The sequence below is a fragment of the Ambystoma mexicanum genome, chromosome 1p, assembly GCF_040938575.1.
Source record: "Ambystoma mexicanum isolate Mex_15411 chromosome 1p, UKY_AmexF1_1, whole genome shotgun sequence".
Lineage (NCBI taxonomy): Eukaryota > Metazoa > Chordata > Amphibia > Caudata > Ambystomatidae > Ambystoma > Ambystoma mexicanum.
In genome coordinates this window covers 1025832503-1025858788 of record NC_090921.1, presented here as the reverse complement: position 1 = coordinate 1025858788, position 26286 = coordinate 1025832503, and the positions used below count along the sequence as shown (strand labels likewise).

The window sequence follows — 26286 nt, the reverse complement described above, 5'->3', positions numbered from 1 at the left end:
TGCACATTTTATTGAATACTTGGAAAGTAAAATACTTGGAAAGTAAAATAACAGACAATTTATAATTATATTATATTTCATCACTGAAAATAGATGCCTTTTGCTTTGAGGCTGTGACCACCTTATTTTTCTGTCCAACACAAATCTTCATTGGTTTCCTGTGAGGTGTTTTGGATCCCCATCTCTTGCTATGAACTGGCAAAACAGCAGAATCCCCTTGACAATCTTGATTTCTCAAGGGAAATAAGAGAACACTATACACCATCCAAGATATTAAAATATTGTCAAGGCCCAACGCGGCTGAATACTCTGAGGAGATGGCCTGTGAGGCGCCGCCTTTCAACTTTTCCCCCTTAGTATGGTGGTCAGTAAATGCGGGAGACTGCGGAGGGGGTCATTTTTTAAATTGGGAACTGATGTGCTTTTACTCAATTCGGGAACGTCACAAGCCAAATTTGTAGTATTTTGCACGAATTGCAAGAGATGTTTACAAGTCGACGGTTGAAGTGGAAGCTCGTATTGAGTTTGCTAGAGAACGATTTGCCAAGCCTTCGATAGCTCAGTTGGTAGAGCGGAGGACTGTAGTGGTAAAACAGGCATCCTTAGGTCGCTGGTTCAAATCCGGCTCGAAGGACTTTTGCCAAATGCACATTTTATTGAATACTTGGAAAGTAAAATACTTGGAAAGTAAAATAACAGACAATTTATAATTATATTATATTTCATCACTGAAAATAGATGCCTTTTGCTTTGAGGCTGTGGCCACGTTATTTTTCTGTCCGACACCAATCTTCGTTGGTTTCCTGTGAGGTATTTTGGATCCCCATCTCTTGCTATGAACTGACAAAACAGCAGAATCCCCTTGACAATCTGGATTTCTCAAGGGAAATGGGAGAACACTATACACCATCCAAGATATTAAAATATTGTCAAGGCCGAACACTGATGAATACTCTGAGGAGATGGCCTGTGAGGCGCCGCCTTTCAACTTTTCCTCCTTTGTATGGTGGTCAGTAACATGCGGGAGACTGCGGAGGGGGTCATTTTTTTAATTGTGAACTGATGTGCTTTTACTCAATTCGGGAACCTCACAAGCCAAATTTGTAGTATTTTGCACGAATTGCAAGAGATGTTTGAATGTCGACGGTTGAAGTGGAAGCTCGTATGGAGCTTGCTAGAGACTGATTTGCCAAGCCTTTAATAGCTCAGTTGGTAGAGCGGAGGACTGTAGTGGTAAAACAGGCATCCTTAGGTCGCTGGTTCAAATCCGGTTTGAAGGACTTTTGCCAAATGCACATTTTATTGAATACTTGGAAAGTAAAATACTTGGAAAGTCAAATAACAGACTATTTATAATTATATTATATTTCATCACTGAAAATAGATGCCTTTTGCTTTGAGGCTGTGGTCACGTTATTTTTCTGTCCGACACCAATCTTCGTTGGTTTCCTGTGAGGTATTTTGGATCCCCATCTCTTGCTATGAACTGACAAAACAGCAGAATCCCCTTGACAATCTTGATTTCTCAAGGGAAATGGGAGAACACTATACACCATCCAAGATATTAAAATATTGTCAAGGCCGAACACTGATGAATACTCTGAGGAGATGGCCTGTGAGGCGCCGACTTTCAACTTTTCCTCCTTTGTATGGTGGTCAGTAACATGCGGGAGACTGCGGAGGGGGTCATTTTTTTAATTGTGAACTGATGTGCTTTTACTCAATTCGGGAACCTCACAAGTGAAATTTGTAGTATTTTGCACGAATTGCAAGAGATGTTTGAATGTCGAGGGTTGAAGTGGAAGCTCGTATTGAGCTTGCTAGAGACTGATTTGCCTAGCCTTCAATAGCTCAGTTGGTAGAGCGGAGGACTGTAGTGGTAAAACAGGCATCCTTAGGTCGCTGGTTCAAATCCAGATTGAAGGACTTTTGCCAAATGCAAATTTTATTGAATACTTGGAAAGTAAAATACTTGGAAAGTAAAATAACAGACAGTTTATAATTATATTATATTTTATCACTGAAAATAGATGCCTTTTGCTTTGAGGCTGTGGCCACGTTATGTTTCTGTCCGACACCAATCTTCGTTGGTTTCCTGTGAGGTGTTTTGGATCCCCATCTCTTGCTATGAACTGACAAAACAGCAGAATCCCCTTGACAATCTTGATTTCTCAAGGGAAATGGGAGAACACTATACACCATCCAAGATATTAAAATATTGTCAAGGCCCAACACGGCTGAATACTCTGAGGAGATGGCCTGTGAGGCGCGCCTTTCAACTTTTCCCCCTTAATATGGTGGTCAGTAACATGCGGGAGACTGCGGAGGGGGTCATTTTTTTAATTGGGAACTGATGTGCTTTTACTCAATTCGGGAACCTCACAAGCCAAATTTGTAGTATTTTGCACGAATTGCAAGAGATGTTTGCATGTCGACGGTTGAAGTGGAAGCTCGAATTGAGCTTGCTAGAGAACGGTTTGCCAAGCCTTCGATAACTCAGTTGGTAGAGGGGAGGACTGTAGTGGTAAAACAGGCATCCTTAGGTCGCTGGTTCAAATCCGGCTCGAAGGACTTTTGCCAAATGCACATTTTATTGAATACTTGGAAAGTAAAATACTTGGAAAGTAAAATAACAGACAATTTATAATTATACTATATTTCATCACTGAAAATAGATGCCTTTTGCTTTGAGGCTGTGGCCACGTTATTTTTCTGTCCGACACCAATCTTCGTTGGTTTCCTGTGAGGTATTTTGGATCCCCATCTCTTGCTATGAACTGACAAAACAGCAGAATCCCCTTGACAATCTTGATTTCTCAAGGGAAATGGGAGAACACTATTCACCATCCAAGATATTAAAATATTGTCAAGGCCGAACACTGATGAATACTCTGAGGAGATGGCCTGTGAGGCGCCGACTTTCAACTTTTCCTCCTTTGTATGGTGGTCAGTAACATGCGGGAGACTGCGGAGGGGTCATTTTTTTATTTGTGAACTGATGTGCTTTTACTCAATTCGGGAACCTCACAAGCCAAATTTGTAGTATTTTGCACGAATTGCAAGAGATGTTTGAATGTCGAGGGTTGAAGTGGAAGCTCGTATTGAGCTTGCTAGAGACTGATTTGCCAAGCCTTCGATAGCTCAGTTGGTAGAGCGTGGTAAAACAGGCATCCTTAGGTCGCTGGTTCAAATCCGGCTCGCAGGACTTTTGCCAAATGCACATTTTATTGAATACTTGGAAAGTAAAATACTTGGAAAATAACATAACAGACAATTTATAATTATATTATATTTCATCACTGAAAATAGATGCCTTTTGCTTTGAGGCTGTGGCCACATTATTTTTCTGTCCAACACCAATCTTCATTGGTTTCCTGTGAGGTGTTTTGGATCCCCATCTCTTGCTATGAACTGGCAAAACAGCAGAATCCCCTTGACAATCTTGATTTCTCAAGGGAAATAAGAGAACACTATACACCATCCAAGATATTAAAATATTGTCAAGACCCAACGCGGCTGAATACTCTGAGGAGATTGCCTGTGAGGTGCCGCCTTTCAACTTTTCCCCCTTAGTATGGTGGTCAGTAACATGCGGGAGACTGCGGAGGGGGTCATTTTTTTAATTGGGAACTGATGTGCTTTTACTCAATTCGGGAACCTCACAAGCCAAATTTGTAGTATTTTGCACGAATTGCAAGAGATGTTTACAAGTCGACGGTTGAAGTGGAAGCTCGTATTGAGTTTGCTAGAGTTGATTTGCCAAGCCTTCGATAGCTCAGTTGGTAGAGCGGAGGACTGTAGTAGTAAAACAGGCATCCTTAGGTCGCTGGTTCAAATCCGGCTCGAAGGACTCTTGCCAAATTCACATTTTATTGAATACTTGGAAAGTAAAATACTTGGAAAGTAAAATAACAGACAATTTATAATTATATTATATTTCATCACTGAAAATAGATGCCTTTTGCTTTGAGGCTGTGGCCACGTTATTTTTCTGTCCAAAACGAATCTTCATTGGTTTCCTGTCAGGTGTTTTGGATCCCCATCTCTTGCTATGAACTGGCAAAACAGCAGAATCCTCTTGACAATCTTGATTTCTCAAGGGAAATGAGAGAACACTATACACCATCCAAGATATTAAAATATTGTCAAGGCCCAACACGGCTGAATACTCTGAGGAGATGGCCTGTGAGGCGCCGCCTTTCAACTTTTCCCCCTTAGTATGGTGGTCATTAACATGCGGGAGACTGCGGAGGGGGTCATTTTTTTAATTGGGAACTGATGTGCTTTTACTCAATTCGGGAACCTCACAAGCCAAATTTGTAGTATTTTGCACGAATTGCAAGAGATGTTTACAAGTCGACGGTTGAAGTGGAAGCTCGTATTGAGTTTGCTAGAGAATGATTTGCCAAACCTTTGATAGCTCAGTTGGTAGAGCGGAGGACTGTAGTGGTAAAACTGGCATCCTTAGGTCACTGGTTCAAATCCCGCTCGAAGGACTTTTGCCAAATGCAAATTTTATTGAATACTTGGAAAGTAAAATACTTGGAAAGTAAAATAACAGACAATTTATAATTATATTTTATTTCATCACTGAAAATAGATGCCTTTTGCTTTGAGGCTGTGGCCACGTTATTTTTCTGTCCGACACCAATCTTCGTTGGTTTCCTGTGACGTGTTTTGGATCCCCATCTCTTGCTATGAACTGACAAAACAGCAGAATCCCCTTGACAATCTTGATTTCTCAAGGGAAATGGGAAAACACCATACACCATCCAAGATATTAAAATATTGTCAAGGCCGAACACTGATGAATACTCTGAGGAGATGGCCTGTGAGGCGCCGCCTTTCAACTTTTCCTCCTTAGTATGGTGGTCAGTAACATGCGGGAGACTGCGGAGGCGGTCATTTTTTTAATTGGGAACTGATGTGCTTTTACTCAATTCGGGAACCTCACAAGCCAAATTTGTAGTATTTTGCACGAATTGCAAGAGATGTTTGCATGTCGACGGTTGAAGTGGAAGCTCGAATTGAGCTTGCTAGAGAACAGTTTGCCAAGCCTTCGATAGCTCAGTTGGTAGAGGGGAGGACTGTAGTGGTAAAACAGGCATCCTTAGGTCGCTGGTTCAAATCCGGCTCGAAGGACTTTTGCCAAATGCAAATTTTATTGAATACTTGGAAAGCAAAATACTTGGAAAATAACATAACAGACAATTTATAATTATATTATATTTCATCACTGAAAATAGATGCCTTTTGCTTTGAGGCTGTGGCCACATTATTTTTCTGTCCAACACCAATCTTCTTTGGTTTCCTGTGAGGTGTTTCTTTGATCCCCATCTCTTGCTATAAACTGGCAAAACAGCAGAATCCCCTTGACAATCTTGATTTCTCAAGGGAAATGAGAGAACACTATACACCATCCAAGATATTAAAATATTGTCAAGGCCCAACGCGGCTGAATACTCTGAGGAGATTGCCTGTGAGGTGCCGCCTTTCAACTTTTCCCCCTTAGTATGGTGGTCAGTAACATGCGGGAGACTGCGGAGGGGGTCATTTTTTTAATTGGGAACTGATGTGCTTTTACTCAATTCGGGAACCTCACAAGCCAAATTTGTAGTATTTTGCACGAATTGCAAGAGATGTTTACAAGTCGACGGTTGAAGTGGAAGCTCGTATTGAGTTTGCTAGAGATTGATTTGCCACGCCTTCGATAGCTCAGTTGGTAGAGCGGAGGACTGTAGTGGTAAAACAGGCATCCTTAGGTCGCTGGTTCAAATCCGGTTCGAAGGACTTTTGCCAAATGCACATTTTATTGAATACTTGGAAAGTAAAATACTTGGAAAGTAAAATAACAGACTATTTATAATTATATTATATTTCATCACTGAAAATAGATGCCTTTTGCTTTGAGGCTGTGGCCACGTTATTTTTCTGTCCGACACCAATCTTCGTTGGTTTCCTGTGAGGTATTTTGGATCCCCATCTCTTGCTATGAACTGACAAAACAGCAGAATCCCCTTGACAATCTTGATTTCTCAAGGGAAATGGGAGAACACTATACACCATCCAAGATATTAAAATATTGTCAAGGCCGAACACTGATGAATACTCTGAGGAGATGGCCTGTGAGGCGCCGACTTTCAACTTTTCCTCCTTTGTATGGTGGTCAGTAACATGCGGGAGACTGCGGAGGGGGTCATTTTTTTAATTGTGAACTGATGTGCTTTTACTCAATTCGGGAACCTCACAAGCCAAATTTGTAGTATTTTGCACGAATTGCAAGAGATGTTTGAATGTCGAGGGTTGAAGTGGAAGCTCGTATTGAGCTTGCTAGAGACTGATTTGCCAAGCCTTCGATAGCTCAGTTGGTAGAGCGTGGTAAAACAGGCATCCTTAGGTCGCTGGTTCAAATCCGGCTCGCAGGACTTTTGCCAAATGCACATTTTATTGAATACTTGGAAAGTAAAATACTTGGAAAATAACATAACAGACAATTTATAATTATATTATATTTCATCACTGAAAATAGATGCCTTTTGCTTTGAGGCTGTGACCACCTTATTTTTCTGTCCAACACAAATCTTCATTGGTTTCCTGTGAGGTGTTTTGGATCCCCATCTCTTGCTATGAACTGGCAAAACAGCAGAATCCCCTTGACAATCTTGATTTCTCAAGGGTAATGAGAGAACACTATACACCATCCAAGATATTAAAATATTGTCAAGGCCCAACGCGGCTGAATACTCTGAGGAGATGGCCTGTGAGGTGCCGCCTTTCAACTTTTCCCCCTTAGTATGGTGGTCAGTAACATGCGGGAGACTGCGGAGGGGGTCATTTTTTTAATTGGGAACTGATGTGCTTTTACTCAATTCGGGAACCTCACAAGCCAAATTTGTAGTATTTTGCACGAATTGCAAGAGATGTTTGCATGTCGACGGTTGAAGTGGAAGCTCGAATTGAGCTTGCTAGAGAACGGTTTGCCAAGCCTTTGATAGCTCAGTTGGTAGAGGGGAGGACTGTAGTGGTAAAACAGGCATCCTTAGGTCGCTGGTTCAAGTCCGGCTCGAAGGACTTTTGCCAAATGCAAATTTTATTGAATACTTGGAAAGTAAAATACTTGGAAAATAACATAACAGACAATTTATAATTATATTATATTTCATCACTGAAAATAGATGCCTTTTGCTTTGAGGCTGTGGCCACATTATTTTTCTGTCCAACACCAATCTGCTTTGGTTTCCTGTGAGGTGTTTCTTTGATCCCCATCTCTTGCTATGAACTGGCAAAACAGCATAATCCCCTTGACAATCTTGATTTCTCAAGGAAAATGAGAGAACACTATACACCATCCAAGATATTAAAATATTGTCAAGGCCCAACGCGGCTGAATACTCTGAGGAGATGGCCTGTGAGGTGCCGCCTTTCAACTTTTCCCCCTTAGTATGGTGGTCAGTAACATGCGGGAGACTGCGGCGGGGGTCATTTTTTTAATTGTGAACTGATGTGCTTTTACTCAATTCGGGAACCTCACAAGCCAAATTTGTAGTATTTTGCACGAATTGCAAGAGTTGTTTGAATGTCGACGGTTGAAGTGGAAGCTTGTATTGAGCTTGCTAGAGACTGATTTGCCAAGCCTTCGATAGCTCAGTTGGTAGAGCAGAGGACTGTAGTGGTAAAACAGGCATCCTTAGGTCGCTGGTTCAAATCCAGATTGAAGGACTTTTGCCAAATGCAAATTTTATTGAATACTTGGAAAGTAAAATGCTTGGAAAATAAAATAACAGACAATTTATAATTATATTATATTTCATCACTGAAAATAGATGCCTTTTGCTTTGAGGCTGTGGCCACGTTATGTTTCTGTCCGACACCAATCTTCGTTGGTTTCCTGTGAGGTGTTTTGGATCCCCATCTCTTGCTATGAACTGACAAAACAGCCGAATCCCCTTGACAATCTTGATTTCTCAAGGGAAATGGGAGAACACTATACACCATCCAAGATATTAAAATATTGTCAAGGCCCAACACGGCTGAATACTCTGAGGAGATGGCCTGTAAGGCGCGCCTTTCAACTTTTCCCCCTTAATATGGTGGTCAGTAACATGCGGGAGACTGCGGAGGGGGTCATTTTTTTAATTGGGAACTGATGTGCTTTTACTCAATTCGGGAACCTCACAAGCCAAATTTGTAGTATTTTGCACGAATTGCAAGAGATGTTTACAAGTCGACGGTTGAAGTGGAAGCTCGTATTGAGTTTGCTAGAGAATGATTTGCCAAGCCTTCGAAAGCTCAGTTGGTAGAGCGGAGGACTGTAGTGGTAAAACAGGCATCCTTAGGTCGCTGGTTCAAATCCGGCTCGAAGGACTTTTGCCAAATGCAAATTTTATTGAATACTTGGAAAGTAAAATACTTGGAAAATAAAATAACAGACAATTTATAATTATATTATATTTCATCACTGAAAATAGATGCCTTTTGCTTTGAGGCTGTGGCCACGTTATGTTTCTGTCCAACACCAATCTTCATTGGTTTCCTGTGAGGTGTTTCGGATCCCCATCTCTTGCTATGAACTGGCAAAACAGCAGAATCCCCTTGACAATCTTGATTTCTCAAGGGAAATGAGAGAACAGTATACACCATCCAAGATATTAAAATATTGTCAAGGCCCAACACGGCTGAATACTCTGAGGAGATGGCCTGTGAGGCGCCGCCTTTCAACTTTTCCCCCTTAGTATGGTGGTCAGTAACATGCGGGAGACTGCGGAGGGGGTCATTTTTTTAATTGGGAACTGATGTGCTTTTACTCAATTCGGGAACGTCACAAGCCAAATTTGTAGTATTTTGCACGAATTGCAAGAGATGTTTACAAGTCGACGGTTGAAGTGGAAGCTCGTATTGAGTTTGCTAGAGAATGATTTGCCAAGCCTTCGATAGCTCAGCTGGTAGAGGGAGGACTGTAGTGGTAAAACAGGCATCCTTAGGTCGATGGTTCAAATCCGGCTCGAAGGACTTTTGCCAAATGCACATTTTATTGAATACTTGGAAAGTAAAATACTTGGAAAGTAAAATAACAGACAATTTATAATTATATTATATTTCATCACTGAAAATAGATGCCTTTTGCTTTGAGGCTGTGGCCACGTTATTTTTCTGTCCGACACCAATCTTCGTTGGTTTCCTGTGAGGTATTTTGGATCCCCATCTCTTGCTATGAACTGACAAAACAGCAGAATCCCCTTGACAATCTTGATTTCTCAAGGGAAATGGGAGAACACTATACACCATCCAAGATATTAAAATATTGTCAAGGCCGAACACGGCTGAATACTCTGAGGAGATGGCCTGTGAGGCGCCGACTTTCAACTTTTCCTCCTTTGTATGGTGGTCAGTAACATGCGGGAGACTGCGGAGGGGGTCATTTTTTTAATTGTGAACTGATGTGCTTTTACTCAATTCGGGAACCTCATAAGCCAAATTTGTAGTATTTTGCACGAATTTCAAGAGATGTTTGAATGTCGACGGTTGAAGTGGAAGCTCGTATTGAGCTTGCTAGAGACTGATTTGCCAAGCCTTCGATAGCTCAGTTGGTAGAGCGGAGGACTGTAGTGGTAAAACAGGCATCCTTAGGTCGCTGGTTCAAATCCAGATTGAAGGACTTTTGCCAAATGCAAATTTTATTGAATACTTGGAAAGTAAAATACTTGGAAAGTAAAATAACAGACAGTTTATAATTATATTATATTTCATCACTGAAAATAGATGCCTTTTGCTTTGAGGCTGTGGCCACGTTATTTTTCTGTCCGACACCAATCTTCGTTGGTTTCCTGTGACGTGTTTTGGATCCCCATCTCTTGCTATGAACTGACAAAACAGCAGAATCCCCTTGACAATCTTGATTTCTCAAGGGAAATGGGAGAACACCATACACCATCCAAGATATTAAAATATTGTCAAGGCCGAACACTGATGAATACTCTGAGGAGATGGCCTGTGAGGCGCCGCCTTTCAACTTTTCCTCCTTAGTATGGTGGTCAGTAACATGCGGGAGACTGCGGAGGCGGTCATTTTTTTAATTGGGAACTGATGTGCTTTTACTCAATTCGGGAACCTCACAAGCCAAATTTGTAGTATTTTGCACGAATTGCAAGAGATGTTTGCATGTCGACGGTTGAAGTGGAAGCTCGAATTGAGCTTGCTAGAAAGCGGTTTGCCAAGCCTTCGATAGCTCAGTTGGTAGAGGGGAGGACTGTAGTGGTAAAACAGGCATCCTTAGGTCGCTGGTTCAAATCCGGCTCGAAGGACTTTTGCCAAATGCAAATTTTATTGAATACTTGGAAAGTAAAATGCTTGGAAAATAAAATAACAGACAATTTATAATTATATTATATTTCATCACTGAAAATAGATGCCTTTTGCTTTGAGGCTGTGGCCACATTATGTTTCTGTCCGACACCAATCTTCGTTGGTTTCCTGTGAGGTGTTTTGGATCCCCATCTCTTGCTATGAACTGACAAAACAGCAGAATCCCCTTGACAATCTTGATTTCTCAAGGGAAATGGGAGAACACTATACACCATCCAAGATATTAAAATATTGTCAAGGCCCAACACGGCTGAATACTCTGAGGAGATGGCCTGTAAGGCGCGCCTTTAAACTTTTCCCCCTTAATATGGTGGTCAGTAACATGCGGGAGACTGCGGAGGGGGTCATTTTTTTAATTGGGAACTGATGTGCTTTTACTCAATTCGGGAACCTCACAAGCCAAATTTGTAGTATTTTGCACGAATTGCAAGAGATGTTTACAAGTCGACGGTTGAAGTGGAAGCTCGTATTGAGTTTGCTAGAGAATGATTTGCCAAGCCTTCGAAAGCTCAGTTGGTAGAGCGGAGGACTGTAGTGGTAAAACAGGCATCCTTAGGTCGCTGGTTCAAATCCGGCTCGAAGGACTTTTGCCAAATGCAAATTTTATTGAATACTTGGAAAGTAAAATACTTGGAAAATAAAATAACAGACAATTTATAATTATATTATATTTCATCACTGAAAACAGATGCCTTTTGCTTTGAGGCTGAGGCCACGTTATGTTTCTGTCCAACACCAATCTTCATTGGTTTCCTGTGAGGTGTTTCGGATCCCCATCTCTTGCTATGAACTGGCAAAACAGCAGAATCCCCTTGACAATCTTGATTTCTCAAGGGAAATGAGAGAACAGTATACACCATCCAAGATATTAAAATATTGTCAAGGCCCAACACGGCTGAATACTCTGAGGAGATGGCCTGTGAGGCGCCGCCTTTCAACTTTTCCCCCTTAGTATGGTGGTCAGTAACATGCGGGAGACTGCGGAGGGGGTCATTTTTTTAATTGGGAACTGATGTGCTTTTACTCAATTCGGGAACGTCACAAGCCAAATTTGTAGTATTTTGCACGAATTGCAAGAGATGTTTACAAGTCGACGGTTGAAGTGGAAGCTCGTATTGAGTTTGCTAGAGAACAATTTGCCAAGCCTTCGATAGCTCAGCTGGTAGAGCAGAGGACTGTAGTGGTAAAACAGGCATCCTTAGGTCGCTGGTTCAAATCCGGCTCGAAGGACTTTTGCCAAATGCACATTTTATTGAATACTTGGAAAGTAAAATACTTGGAAAGTAAAATAACAGACAATTTATAATTATATTATATTTCATCACTGAAAATAGATGCCTTTTGCTTTGAGGCTGTGGCCACGTTATTTTTCTGTCCGACACCAATCTTCGTTGGTTTCCTGTGAGGTATTTTGGATCCCCATCTCTTGCTATGAACTGACAAAACAGCAGAATCCCCTTGACAATCTTGATTTCTCAAGGGAAATGGGAGAACACTATACACCATCCAAGATATTAAAATATTGTCAAGGCCGAACACTGATGAATACTCTGAGGAGATGGCCTGTGAGGCGCCGACTTTCAACTTTTCCTCCTTTGTATGGTGGTCAGTAACATGCGGGAGACTGCGGAGGGGGTCATTTTTTTAATTGTGAACTGATGTGCTTTTACTCAATTCGGGAACCTCACAAGCCAAATTTGTAGTATTTTGCACGAATTGCAAGAGATGTTTGAATGTCGACGGTTGAAGTGGAAGCTCGTATTGAGCTTGCTAGAGACTGATTTGCCAAGCCTTCGATAGCTCAGTTGGTAGAGCGGAGGACTGTAGTGGTAAAACAGGCATCCTTAGGTCGCTGGTTCAAATCCAGATTGAAGGACTTTTGCCAAATGCAAATTTTATTGAATACTTGGAAAGTAAAATACTTGGAAAGTAAAATAACAGACAGTTTATAATTATATTATATTTCATCACTGAAAATAGATGCCTTTTGCTTTGAGGCTGTGGCCACGTTATGTTTCTGTCCGACACCAATCTTCGTTGGTTTCCTGTGAGGTTTGTTTGTTTGTTTGTTTGTTTGTTTGTTTTATTCACTTATAATGCGCACCAAACCCGAAGGTAGCCGGGCGCAGCAGTACAGAAAATGCGAAGCTTAGGTTGCAGGGTGGGGTCATGGGAATACATACACTGTATAAATACAAAATACAAATAATAGAATGCAAAATATCACAGGGAGGCAGCAGTTGCGGTTTACATGCCGAATAGATACAAAATATGATCAAGAGAGTCTATGTACAAGAGAGTGGGACCATAAAGATCATGATGAAATGTATGTTCTAGGGTGGGGTGAAGGATAAGTGGGCGCCAATAGGCTATTCATTGGCAGTCCTTAGCAAATTGATGTAGTTGATTCTGAATTTAGGGAAGGGCTGTGCCTCGCGTAGAGGATTAGGCAATGAGTTCCATAATTGAGCTGCTTGCACCGGGAAGCTACTACCCCCCGCCTTAGATAACCTGAATCTAGGAATGATGAGGCTGTTGGCATTTGCAGTTCTGGCAGGGCGCGAGTGATTTCTTTTTGTGAGTTTATTGCGGAGATAGCTTGGTGCTGCATTGTTCAAGGCTTTATGAACCAGGGATGCTACTTTGAGGTGGATTTTGTTTTGGGAGGGTAACCAGCTGTTTAGACGTCTGATGTTTGAAATATGTGATCTTTTGGGTACACCAAGGGTGGCTCGTAGGGCATTGTTTTGAAGAATTTGAAGTCGGTGGGTAATGGATTTGTTTGCTCCGATGTAGAGGGCATTACAATAATCAATCCTCGAAAGGATTAATGCTCTTGCTAGGATAAGGCAATTGTTATCGGAGAGAAAATGCTTGCCTGCTCTAATGAGCTTACATGTGTAGGCGGTGGCAGATGCCAAAGACTTCACCTGCTTATCAAAAGAGAGGGTGGCATCCAGATAGAAGCCAAGTGTCTTAACATCTTTGGAAACCTTGATAATGTTCCCGTCAATTTCAAATGAGGTATAGTCCTGACTGAGTTTCTTCATGTTAGAATGTGTCCCTAGGATGAGCAACTCTGTTTTGTCATCGTTCAGGCATAGACCGTGGGTTGCCATCCATGCCTGGACGATGATATACACCCTATTCACCAAGGCCAAATCCTGTTGTAGTCCCCGGAAAGTGGGAGGAGAATCTGGGTATCATCTGCATAGTTGGTGTAGGTGATACCAAGATGGTCCAGATCATCAAAAAGGGGCCTAGTGAATATGTTGTAGAGAGTCGGGGAGACGCATGAGCCCTGAGGGACTCCACATCGGATGGGGATTGGGTCCGCCGCTGCCGAAGGGGAGAACACCCTCATGGTCCTATCACTGAGGAAGGATTCAATCCAAGATATGGCCTCCTTGGAAAAGTGTGCAGCAGAGTCTAAATGGCTGCAAAGTACTCCATGGTCTACAAGGTCGAAAGCCGCCGAGAGGTCCAGCAACAAGAGGAGAGCCATTTTACCTTTATCTCTTATTTCATCTATTTGTGCCTTTAGGTCGATCAGGGCAGTCTCTGTACCATGTTGTGGACGGAATCCTGATTGGCGCTCTCCTAAGAGTTTATGTTGTTCCAGGAAACTTTGGATCTGATTGTAGGCGATCTTATCCAAGATTTTGAGCAGGAAGGGGACTGTTGTAATGGGGCGGTAGTTTGTGGGTATAAGAGGGTCTAGCGTTTGCTTTTTAAGCAATGGTAGTACCCAGGATTGTTTTAAATTGGTGGGTACCGTGCCGGACGTGAAAGAAGAGTTGACAAGTTTGGCAATAAACGGGGAGAGATCTCTAGCTGCGTCTTTTATAAGCTGGGCAGGGCAAGAATCACCCTGGCAGTTAGACGGCTTAAGAGAGAGGATGACTTTCTCCACATCGAGAATCGATGTTTTGGAAAACATGAACCGTGTGGCTATGTCCTGGGTCTTTGGGGTAGGGTCTGTAGTGAGGTTGTTAGGCTTGGACTGATGAGTAAGGGAAGCTTTCTTTTTAGTTATTTTCGTTTGGAGTAGAGCGATTTGGATCCCCATCTCTTGCTATGAACTGACAAAACAGCAGAATCCCCTTGACAATCTTGATTTCTCAAGGGAAATGGGAGAACACTATACACCATCCAAGATATTAAAATATTGTCAAGGCCCAACACGGCTGAATACTCTGAGGAGATGGCCTGTGAGGCGCGCCTTTCAACTTTTCCCCCTTAATATGGTGGTCAGTAACATGCGGGAGACTGCGGAGGGGGTCATTTTTTTAATTGGGAACTGATGTGCTTTTACTCAATTCGGGAACCTCACAAGCCAAATTTGTAGTATTTTGCACGAATTGCAAGAGATGTTTGCATGTCGACGGTTGAAGTGGAAGCTCGAATTGAGCTTGCTAGAGAACGGTTTGCCATGCCTTCGATAGCTCAGTTGGTAGAGGGGAGGACTGTAGTGGTAACACAGGCATCCTTAGGTCGCTGGTTCAAATCCGGCTCGAAGGACTTTTGCCAAATGCAAATTTTATTGAATACTTGGAAAGTAAAATACTTGGAAAATAACATAACAGACAATTTATAATTATATTATATTTCATCACTGAAAATAGATGCCTTTTGCTTTGAGGCTGTGGCCACGTTATGTTTCTGTCCAACACCAATCTTCATTGGTTTCCTGTGAGGTGTTTCAGATCCCCATCTCTTGCTATGAACTGGCAAAACAGCAGAATCCCCTTGACAATCTTGATTTTTCAAGGGAAATGAGAGAACAGTATACACCATCCAAGATATTAAAATATTGTCAAGGCCCAACACGGCTGAATACTCTGAGGAGATGGCCTGTGAGGCGCCGCCTTTCAACTTTTCCCCCTTAGTATGGTGGTCAGTAACATGCGGGAGACTGCGGAGGGGGTCATTTTTTTAATTGGGAACTGATGTGCTTTTACTCAATTCGGGAACGTCACAAGCCAAATTTGTAGTATTTTGCACGAATTGCAAGAGATGTTTACAAGTCGACGGTTGAAGTGGAAGCTCGTATTGAGTTTGCTATAGAACGATTTGCCAAGCCTTCGATAGCTCAGTTGGTAGAGCGGAGGACTGTAGTGGTAAAACAGGCATCCTTAGGTCGCTGGTTCAAATCCGGCTAGAAGGACTTTTGCCAAATGCACATTTTATTGAATACTTGGAAAGTAAAATACTTGGAAAGTAAAATAACAGACAATTTATAATTATATTATATTTCATCACTGAAAATAGATGCCTTTTGCTTTGAGGCTGTGGCCACGTTATTTTTCTGTCCGACACCAATCTTCGTTGGTTTCCTGTGAGGTATTTTGGATCCCCATCTCTTGCTATGAACTGACAAAACAGCAGAATCCCCTTGACAATCTTGATTTCTCAAGGGAAATGGGAGAACACTATTCACCATCCAAGATATTAAAATATTGTCAAGGCCGAACACTGATGAATACTCTGAGGAGATGGCCTGTGAGGCGCCGACTTTCAACTTTTCCTCCTTTGTATGGTGGTCAGTAACATGCGGGAGACTGCGGAGGGGGTCATTTTTTTAATTGTGAACTGATGTGCTTTTACTCAATTCGGGAACCTCACAAGCCAAATTTGTAGTATTTTGCACAAATTGCAAGAGATGTTTGAATGTCGAGGGTTGAAGTGGAAGCTCGTATTGAGCTTGCTAGAGACTGATTTGCCAAGCCTTCGATAGCTCAGTTGGTAGAGCGGAGGACTGTAGTGGTAAAACAGGCATCCTTAGGTCGCTGGTTCAAATCCGGCTCGAAGGACTTTTGCCAAATGCACATTTTATTGAATACTTGGAAAGTAAAATACTTGGAAAGTAAAATAACAGACAATTTATAATTATATTATATTTCATCACTGAAAATAGATGCCTTTTGCTTTGAGGCTGTGACCACCTTATTTTTCAGTCCAACACAAATCTTCATTGGTTTCCTGTGAGGTGTTTTGGATCCCCATCTCTTGCTATGAACTGGCAAAACAGCAGAATCCCCTTGACAATCTTGATTTCTCAAGGGAAATGAGAGAACACTATACACCATCCAAGATATTAAAATATTGTCAAGGCCCAACGCTGCTGAATACTCTGAGGAGATGGCCTGTGAGGTGCCGCCTTTCAACTTTTCCCCCTTAGTATGGTGGTCAGTAACATGCGGGAGACTGCGGAGGGGGTCATTTTTTTAATTGGGAACTGATGTGCTTTTACTCAATTCGGGAACCTCACAAGCCAAATTTGTAGTATTTTGCACGAATTGCAAGAGATGTTTACAAGTCGATGGTTGAAGTGAAAGCTCGTATTGAGTTTGCTAGAGTTGATTTGCCAAGCCTTCGATAGCTCAGTTGGTAGAGCGGAGGACTGTAGTGGTAAAACAGGCATCCTTAGGTCGCTGGTTCAAATCCGGCTCGAAGGACTCTTGCCAAATGCACATTTTATTGAATACTTGGAAAGTAAAATACTTGGAAAGTAAAATAACAGACAATTTATAATTATATTATATTTCATCACTGAAAATAGATGCCTTTTGCTTTGAGGCTGTGGCCACGTTATTTTTCTGTCCAACACGAATCTTCATTGGTTTCCTGTCAGTTGTTTTGTATCCCCATCTCTTGCTATGAACTGGCAAAACAGCAGAATCCCCTTGACAATCTTGATTTCTCAAGGGAAATGAGAGAACACTATACACCATCCAAGATATTAAAATATTGTCAAGGCCCAACACGGCTGAATACTCTGAGGAGATGGCCTGTGAGGCGCCGCCTTTCAACTTTTCCCCCTTAGTATGGTGGTCATTAACATGCGGGAGACTGCGGAGGGGTCATTTTTTTAATTGGGAACTGATGTGCTTTTACTCAATTCGGGAACCTCACAAGCCAAATTTGTAGTATTTTGCACGAATTGCAAGAGATGTTTACAAGTCGACGGTTGAAGTGGAAGCTCGTATTGAGTTTGCTAGAGAATGATTTGCCAAGCCTTTGATAGCTCAGTTGAAAGAGCGGAGGACTGTAGTGGTAAAACAGGCATCCTTAGGTCACTGGTTCAAATCCGGCTCGAAGGACTTTTGCCAAATGCAAATTTTATTGAATACTTGGAAAGTAAAATACTTGGAAAGTAAAATAACAGACAATTTATAATTATATTTTATTTCATCACTGAAAATAGATGCCTTTTGCTTTGAGGCTGTGGCCACGTTATTTTTCTGTCCGACACCAATCTTCGTTGGTTTCCTGTGACGTGTTTTGGATCCCCATCTCTTGCTATGAACTGACAAAACAGCAGAATCCCCTTGACAATCTTGATTTCTCAAGGGAAATGGGAGAACACCATACACCATCCAAGATATTAAAATATTGTCAAGGCCGAACACTGATGAATACTCTGAGGAGATGGCCTGTGAGGCGCCGCCTTTCAACTTTTCCTCCTTAGCATGGTGGTCAGTAACATGCGGGAGACTGCGGAGGCGGTCATTTTTTTAATTGGGAACTGATGTGCTTTTACTCAATTCGGGAACCTCACAAGCCAAATTTGTAGTATTTTGCACGAATTGCAAGAGATGTTTGCATGTCGACGGTTGAAGTGGAAGCTCGAATTGAGCTTGCTAGAGAACGGATTGCAAAGCCTTAGATAGCTCAGTTGGTAGAGGGGAGGACTGTAGTGGTAAAACAGGCATCCTTATGTCGCTGGTTCAAATCCGGCTCGAAGGTCTTTTGCCAAATGCAAATTTTATTGAATACTTGGAAAGTAAAATACTTGGAAAATAACATAACAGACAATTTATAATTATATTATATTTCATCTCTGAAAATAGATGCCTTTTGCTTTGAGGCTGTGGCCACATTATTTTTCTGTCCAACACCAATCTTCTTTGGTTTCCTGTGAGGTGTTTTTTTGATCCCCATCTCTTGCTATGAACTGGCAAAACAGCAGAATCCCCTTGACAATCTTGATTTCTCAAGGGAAATGAGAGAACAGTATACACCATCCAAGATATTAAAATATTGTCAAGGCCCAACACGGCTGAATACTCTGAGGAGATGGCCTGTGAGGCGCCGCCTTTCAACTTTTCCCCCTTAGTATGGTGGTCAGTAACATGCGGGAGACTGCGGAGGGGGTCATTTTTTTAATTGGGAACTGATGTGCTTTTACTCAATTCGGGAACGTCACAAGCCAAATTTGTAGTATTTTGCACGAATTGCAAGAGATGTTTACAAGTCGACGGTTGAAGTGGAAGCTCGTATTGAGTTTGCTAGAGTTGATTTGCCAATCCTTCGATAGCTCAGTTGGTAGAGCGGAGGACTGTAGTAGTAAAACAGGCATCCTTAGGTCGCTGGTTCAAATCCGGCTCGAAGGACTCTTGCCAAATTCACATTTTATTGAATACTTGGAAAGTAAAATACTTGGAAAGTAAAATAACAGACAATTTATAATTATATTTTATTTCATCACTGAAAATAGATGCCTTTTGCTTTGAGGCTGTGGCCACGTTATTTTTCTGTCCGACACCAATCTTCGTTGGTTTCCTGTGACGTGTTTTGGATCCCCATCTCTTGCTATGAACTGACAAAACAGCAGAATCCCCTTGACAATCTTGATTTCTCAAGGGAAATGGGAGAACACCATACACCATCCAAGATATTAAAATATTGTCAAGGCCGAACACTGATGAATACTCTGAGGAGATGGCCTGTGAGGCGCCGCCTTTCAACTTTTCCTCCTTAGTATGGTGGTCAGTAACATGCGGGAGACTGCGGAGGCGGTCATTTTTTTAATTGGGAACTGATGTGCTTTTACTCAATTCGGGAACCTCACAAGCCAAATTTGTAGTATTTTGCACGAATTGCAAGAGATGTTTGCATGTCGACGGTTGAAGTGGAAGCTCGAATTGAGCTTGCTAGAAAACGGTTTGCCAAGCCTTCGATAGCTCAGTTGGTAGAGGGGAGGACTGTAGTGGTAAAACAGGCATCCTTAGGTCGCTGGTTCAAATCCGGCTCGCAGGACTTTTGCCAAATGCAAATTTTATTGAATACTTGGAAAGTAAAATACTTGGAAAATAACATAACAGACAATTTATAATTATATTATATTTCATCACTGAAAATAGATGCCTTTTGCTTTGAGGCTGTGGCCACATTATTTTTCTGTCCAACACCAATCTTCTTTGGTTTCCTGTGAGGTGTTTCTTTGATCCCCATCTCTTGCTATGAACTGGCAAAACAGCATAATCCCCTTGACAATCTTGATTTCTCAAGGAAAATGAGAGAACACTATACACCATCCAAGATAATAAAATATTGTCAAGGCCCAACGCGGCTGAATACTCTGAGGAGATGGCCTGTGAGGTGCCGCCTTTCAACTTTTCCCCCTTAGTATGGTGGTCAGTAACATGCGGGAGACTGCGGCGGGGGTCATTTTTTTAATTGGGAACTGATGTGCTTTTACTCAATTCGGGAACCTCACAAGCCAAATTTGTAGTATTTTGCACGAATTGCAAGAGATGTTTGAATGTCGACGGTTGAAGTGGAAGCTCGTATTGAGCTTGCTAGAGACTGATTTGCCAAGCCTTCGATAGCTCAGTTGGTAGAGCAGAGGACTGTAGTGGTAAAACAGGCATCCTTAGGTCGCTGGTTCAAATCCAGATTTAAGGACTTTTGCCAAATGCAAATTTTATTGAATACTTGGAAAGTAAAATGCTTGGAAAATAAAATAACAGACAATTTATAATTATATTATATTTCATCACTGAAAATAGATGCCTTTTGCTTTGAGGCTGTGGCCACGTTATGTTTCTGTCCGACACCAATCTTCGTTGGTTTCCTGTGAGGTGTTTTGGATCCCCATCTCTTGCTATGAACTGACAAAACAGCAGAATCCCCTTGACAATCTTGATTTCTCAAGGGAAATGGGAGAACACTATACACCATCCAAGATATTAAAATATTGTCAAGGCCCAACACGGCTGAATACTCTGAGGAGATGGCCTGTAAGGCGCGCCTTTCAACTTTTCCCCCTTAATATGGTGGTCAGTAACATGCGGGAGACTGCGGAGGGGGTCATTTTTTTAATTGGGAACTGATGTGCTTTTACTCAATTCGGGAACCTCACAAGCCAAATTTGTAGTATTTTGCACGAATTGCAAGAGATGTTTACAAGTCGACGGTTGAAGTGGAAGCTCGTATTGAGTTTGCTAGAGAATGATTTGCCAAGACTTCGAAAGCTCAGTTGGTAGAGCGGAGGACTGTAGTGGTAAAACAGGCATCCTTAGGTCGCTGGTTCAAATCCGGCTCGAAGGACTTTTGCCAAATGCAAATTTTATTGAATACTTGGAAAGTAAAATACTTGGAAAATAAAATAACAGACAATTTATAATTATATTATATTTCATCACTGAAAATAGATGCCTTTTGCTTTGAGGCTGTGGCCACGTTATGTTTCTGTCCAACACCAATCTTCATTGGTTTCCTGTGAGGTGTTTCGGATCCCCATCTCTTGCTATGAACTGGCAAAACAGCAGAATCCCCTTGACAATCTTGATTTCTCAAGGGAAATGAGAGAACAGTATACACCATCCAAGATATTAAAATATTGTCAAGGCCCAACACGGCTGAATACTCTGAGGAGATGGCCTGTGAGGCGCCGCCTTTCAACTTTTCCCCCTTAGTATGGTGGTCAGTAACATGCGGGAGACTGCGGAGGGGGTCATTTTTTTAATTGTGAACTGATGTGCTTTTACTCAATTCGGGAACCTCACAAGCCAAATTTGTAGTATTTTGCACAAATTGCAAGAGATGTTTGAATGTCGAGGGTTGAAGTGGAAGCTCGTATTGAGCTTGCTAGAGACTGATTTGCCAAGCCTTCGATAGCTCAGTTGGTAGAGCGGAGGACTGTAGTGGTAAAACAGGCATCCTTAGGTCGCTGGTTCAAATCCGGCTCGAAGGACTTTTGCCAAATGCACATTTTATTGAATACTTGGAAAGTAAAATACTTGGAAAGTAAAATAACAGACAATTTATAATTATATTATATTTCATCACTGAAAATAGATGCCTTTTGCTTTGAGGCTGTGACCACCTTATTTTTCTGTCCAACACAAATCTTCATTGGTTTCCTGTGAGGTGTTTTGGATCCCCATCTCTTGCTATGAACTGGCAAAACAGCAGAATCCCCTTGACAATCTTGATTTCTCAAGGGAAATGAGAGAACACTATACACCATCCAAGATATTAAAATATTGTCAAGGCCCAACGCGGCTGAATACTCTGAGGAGATTGCCTGTGAGGTGCCGCCTTTCAACTTTTCCCCCTTAGTATGGTGGTCAGTAACATGCGGGAGACTGCGGAGGGGGTCATTTTTTTAATTGGGAACTGATGTGCTTTTACTCAATTCGGGAACCTCACAAGCCAAATTTGTAGTATTTTGCACGAATTGCAAGAGATGTTTACAAGTCGACGGTTGAAGTGGAAGCTCGTATTGAGTTTGCTAGAGATTGATTTGCCACGCCTTCGATAGCTCAGTTGGTAGAGCGGAGGACTGTAGTGGTAAAACAGGCATCCTTAGGTCGCTGGTTCAAATCCGGTTCGAAGGACTTTTGCCAAATGCACATTTTATTGAATACTTGGAAAGTAAAATACTTGGAAAGTAAAATAACAGACTATTTATAATTATATTATATTTCATCACTGAAAATAGATGCCTTTTGCTTTGAGGCTGTGGCCACGTTATTTTTCTGTCCGACACCAATCTTCGTTGGTTTCCTGTGAGGTATTTTGGATCCCCATCTCTTGCTATGAACTGACAAAACAGCAGAATCCCCTTGACAATCTTGATTTCTCAAGGGAAATGGGAGAACACTATACACCATCCAAGATATTAAAATATTGTCAAGGCCGAACACTGATGAATACTCTGAGGAGATGGCCTGTGAGGCGCCGACTTTCAACTTTTCCTCCTTTGTATGGTGGTCAGTAACATGCGGGAGACTGCGGAGGGGGTCATTTTTTTAATTGTGAACTGATGTGCTTTTACTCAATTCGGGAACCTCACAAGCCAAATTTGTAGTATTTTGCACGAATTGCAAGAGATGTTTGAATGTCGAGGGTTGAAGTGGAAGCTCGTATTGAGCTTGCTAGAGACTGATTTGCCAAGCCTTCGATAGCTCAGTTGGTAGAGCGTGGTAAAACAGGCATCCTTAGGTTGCTGGTTCAAATCCGGCTCGCAGGACTTTTGCCAAATGCACATTTTATTGAATACTTGGAAAGTAAAATACTTGGAAAATAACATAACAGACAATTTATAATTATATTATATTTCATCACTGAAAATAGATGCCTTTTGCTTTGAGGCTGTGACCACCTTATTTTTCTGTCCAACACAAATCTTCATTGGTTTCCTGTGAGGTGTTTTGGATCCCCATCTCTTGCTATGAACTGGCAAAACAGCAGAATCCCCTTGACAATCTTGATTTCTCAAGGGTAATGAGAGAACACTATACACCATCCAAGATATTAAAATATTGTCAAGGCCCAACGCGGCTGAATACTCTGAGGAGATGGCCTGTGAGGTGCCGCCTTTCAACTTTTCCCCCTTAGTATGGTGGTCAGTAACATGCGGGAGACTGCGGAGGGGGTCATTTTTTTAATTGGGAACTGATGTGCTTTTACTCAATTCGGGAACCTCACAAGCCAAATTTGTAGTATTTTGCACGAATTGCAAGAGATGTTTGCATGTCGACGGTTGAAGTGGAAGCTCGAATTGAGCTTGCTAGAGAACGGTTTGCCAAGCCTTTGATAGCTCAGTTGGTAGAGGGGAGGACTGTAGTGGTAAAACAGGCATCCTTAGGTCGCTGGTTCAAATCCGGCTCGAAGGACTTTTGCCAAATGCAAATTTTATTGAATACTTGGAAAGTAAAATACTTGGAAAATAACATAACAGACAATTTATAATTATATTATATTTCATCACTGAAAATAGATGCCTTTTGCTTTGAGGCTGTGGCCACATTATTTTTCTGTCCAACACCAATCTTCTTTGGTTTCCTGTGAGGTGTTTCTTTGATCCCCATCTCTTGCTATGAACTGGCAAAACAGCATAATCCCCTTGACAATCTTGATTTCTCAAGGAAAATGAGAGAACACTATACACAATCCAAGATATTAAAATATTGTCAAGGCCCAACGCGGCTGAATACTCTGAGGAGATGGCCTGTGAGGTGCCGCCTTTCAACTTTTCCCCCTTAGTATGGTGGTCAGTAACATGCGGGAGACTGCGGCGGGGGTCATTTTTTTAATTGTGAACTGATGTGCTTTTACTCAATTCGGGAACCTCACAAGCCAAATTTGTAGTATTTTGCACGAATTGCAAGAGTTGTTTGAATGTCGACGGTTGAAGTGGAAGCTTGTATTGAGCTTGCTAGAGACTGATTTGCCAAGCCTTCGATAGCTCAGTTGGTAGAGCAGAGGACTGTAGTGGTAAAACAGGCATCCTTAGGTCGCTGGTTCAAATCCAGATTGAAGGACTTTTGCCAAATGCAAATTTTATTGAATACTTGGAAAGTAAAATGCTTGGAAAATAAAATAACAGACAATTTATAATTATATTATATTTCATCACTGAAAATAGATGCCTTTTGCTTTGAGGCTGTGGCCACGTTATGTTTCTGTCCGACACCAATCTTCGTTGGTTTCCTGTGAGGTGTTTTGGATCCCCATCTCTTGCTATGAACTGACAAAACAGCCGAATCCCCTTGACAATCTAGATTTCTCAAGGGAAATGGGAGAACACTATACACCATCCAAGATATTAAAATATTGTCAAGGCCCAACACGGCTGAATACTCTGAGGAGATGGCCTGTAAGGCGCGCCTTTCAACTTTTCCCCCTTAATATGGTGGTCAGTAACATGCGGGAGACTGCGGAGGGGGTCATTTTTTTAATTGGGAACTGATGTGCTTTTACTCAATTCGGGAACCTCACAAGCCAAATTTGTAGTATTGTGCACGAATTGCAAGAGATGTTTACAAGTCGACGGTTGAAGTGGAAGCTCGTATTGAGTTTGCTAGAGAATGATTTGCCAAGCCTTCGAAAGCTCAGTTGGTAGAGCGGAGGACTGTAGTGGTAAAACAGGCATCCTGAGGTCGCTGGTTCAAATCCGGCTCGAAGGACTTTTGCCAAATGCAAATTTTATTGAATACTTGGAAAGTAAAATACTTGGAAAATAAAATAACAGACAATTTATAATTATATTATATTTCATCACTGAAAATAGATGCCTTTTGCTTTGAGGCTGTGGCCACGTTATTTTTCTGTCCGACACCAATCTTCGTTGGTTTCCTGTGAGGTATTTTGGATCCCCATCTCTTGCTATGAACTGACAAAACAGCAGAATCCCCTTGACAATCTTGATTTCTCAAGGGAAATGGGAGAACACTATACACCATCCAAGATATTAAAATATTGTCAAGGCCGAACACTGATGAATACTCTGAGGAGATGGCCTGTGAGGCGCCGACTTTCAACTTTTCCTCCTTTGTATGGTGGTCAGTAACATGCGGGAGACTGCGGAGGGGGTCATTTTTTTAATTGTGAACTGATGTGCTTTTACTCAATTCGGGAACCTCACAAGCCAAATTTGTAGTATTTTGCACGAATTGCAAGAGATGTTTGAATGTCGACGGTTGAAGTGGAAGCTCGTATTGAGCTTGCTAGAGACTGATTTGCCAAGCCTTCGATAGCTCAGTTGGTAGAGCGGAGGACTGTAGTGGTAAAACAGGCATCCTTAGGTCGCTGGTTCAAATCCAGATTGAAGGACTTTTGCCAAATGCAAATTTTATTGAATACTTGGAAAGTAAAATACTTGGAAAGTAAAATAACAGACAGTTTATAATTATATTATATTTCATCACTGAAAATAGATGCCTTTTGCTTTGAGGCTGTGGCCACGTTATGTTTCTGTCCGACACCAATCTTCGTTGGTTTCCTGTGAGGTTTGTTTGTTTGTTTGTTTGTTTGTTTTATTCACTTATAATGCGCACCAAACCCGAAGGTAGCCGGGCGCAGCAGTACAGAAAATGCGAAGCTTAGGTTGCAGGGTGGGGTCATGGGAATACATACACTGTATAAATACAAAATACAAATAATAGAATGCAAAATATCACAGGGAGGCAGCAGTTGCGGTTTACATGCCGAATAGATACAAAATATGATCAAGAGAGTCTATGTACAAGAGAGTGGGACCATAAAGATCATGATGAAATGTATGTTCTAGGGTGGGGTGAAGGATAAGTGGGCGCCAATAGGCTATTCATTGGCAGTCCTTAGCAAATTGATGTAGTTGATTCTGAATTTAGGGAAGGGCTGTGCCTCGCGTAGAGGATTAGGCAATGAGTTCCATAATTGAGCTGCTTGCACCGGGAAGCTACTACCCCCCGCCTTAGATAACCTGAATCTAGGAATGATGAGGCTGTTGGCATTTGCAGTTCTGGCAGGGCGCGAGTGATTTCTTTTTGTGAGTTTATTGCGGAGATAGCTTGGTGCTGCATTGTTCAAGGCTTTATGAACCAGGGATGCTACTTTGAGGTGGATTTTGTTTTGGGAGGGTAACCAGCTGTTTAGACGTCTGATGTTTGAAATATGTGATCTTTTGGGTACACCAAGGGTGGCTCGTAGGGCATTGTTTTGAAGAATTTGAAGTCGGTGGGTAATGGATTTGTTTGCTCCGATGTAGAGGGCATTACAATAATCAATCCTCGAAAGGATTAATGCTCTTGCTAGGATAAGGCAATTGTTATCGGAGAGAAAATGCTTGCCTGCTCTAATGAGCTTACATGTGTAGGCGGTGGCAGATGCCAAAGACTTCACCTGCTTATCAAAAGAGAGGGTGGCATC

General features: G+C 41.8%; 6 non-coding genes across 6 annotated transcripts; all 6 read left to right on the top strand.

Moving 5' to 3' along the window:
- Positions 1-548: 548 nt before the first annotated feature.
- TRNAY-GUA (transfer RNA tyrosine (anticodon GUA)) lies at positions 549-634 on the top strand. Its single transcript is given in 2 exon segments — positions 549-585; positions 599-634. It is a non-coding gene; the product is annotated as a tRNA-Tyr (tRNA).
- Positions 635-3764: 3130 nt separating this feature from the next.
- Positions 3765-3850, top strand: TRNAY-GUA (transfer RNA tyrosine (anticodon GUA)). The gene is given in 2 exon segments: positions 3765-3801; positions 3815-3850. It is a non-coding gene; the product is annotated as a tRNA-Tyr (tRNA).
- Positions 3851-16089: 12239 nt separating this feature from the next.
- Positions 16090-16175, top strand: TRNAY-GUA (transfer RNA tyrosine (anticodon GUA)). Its single transcript is given in 2 exon segments — positions 16090-16126; positions 16140-16175. It is a non-coding gene; the product is annotated as a tRNA-Tyr (tRNA).
- Positions 16176-16734: 559 nt separating this feature from the next.
- On the top strand, positions 16735-16820 carry TRNAY-GUA (transfer RNA tyrosine (anticodon GUA)). Its single transcript is given in 2 exon segments — positions 16735-16771; positions 16785-16820. It is a non-coding gene; the product is annotated as a tRNA-Tyr (tRNA).
- Positions 16821-18672: 1852 nt separating this feature from the next.
- On the top strand, positions 18673-18758 carry TRNAY-GUA (transfer RNA tyrosine (anticodon GUA)). Its single transcript is given in 2 exon segments — positions 18673-18709; positions 18723-18758. It is a non-coding gene; the product is annotated as a tRNA-Tyr (tRNA).
- Positions 18759-21257: 2499 nt separating this feature from the next.
- On the top strand, positions 21258-21343 carry TRNAY-GUA (transfer RNA tyrosine (anticodon GUA)). Its single transcript is given in 2 exon segments — positions 21258-21294; positions 21308-21343. It is a non-coding gene; the product is annotated as a tRNA-Tyr (tRNA).
- The last annotated feature ends 4943 nt before the right edge of the window (positions 21344-26286 follow it).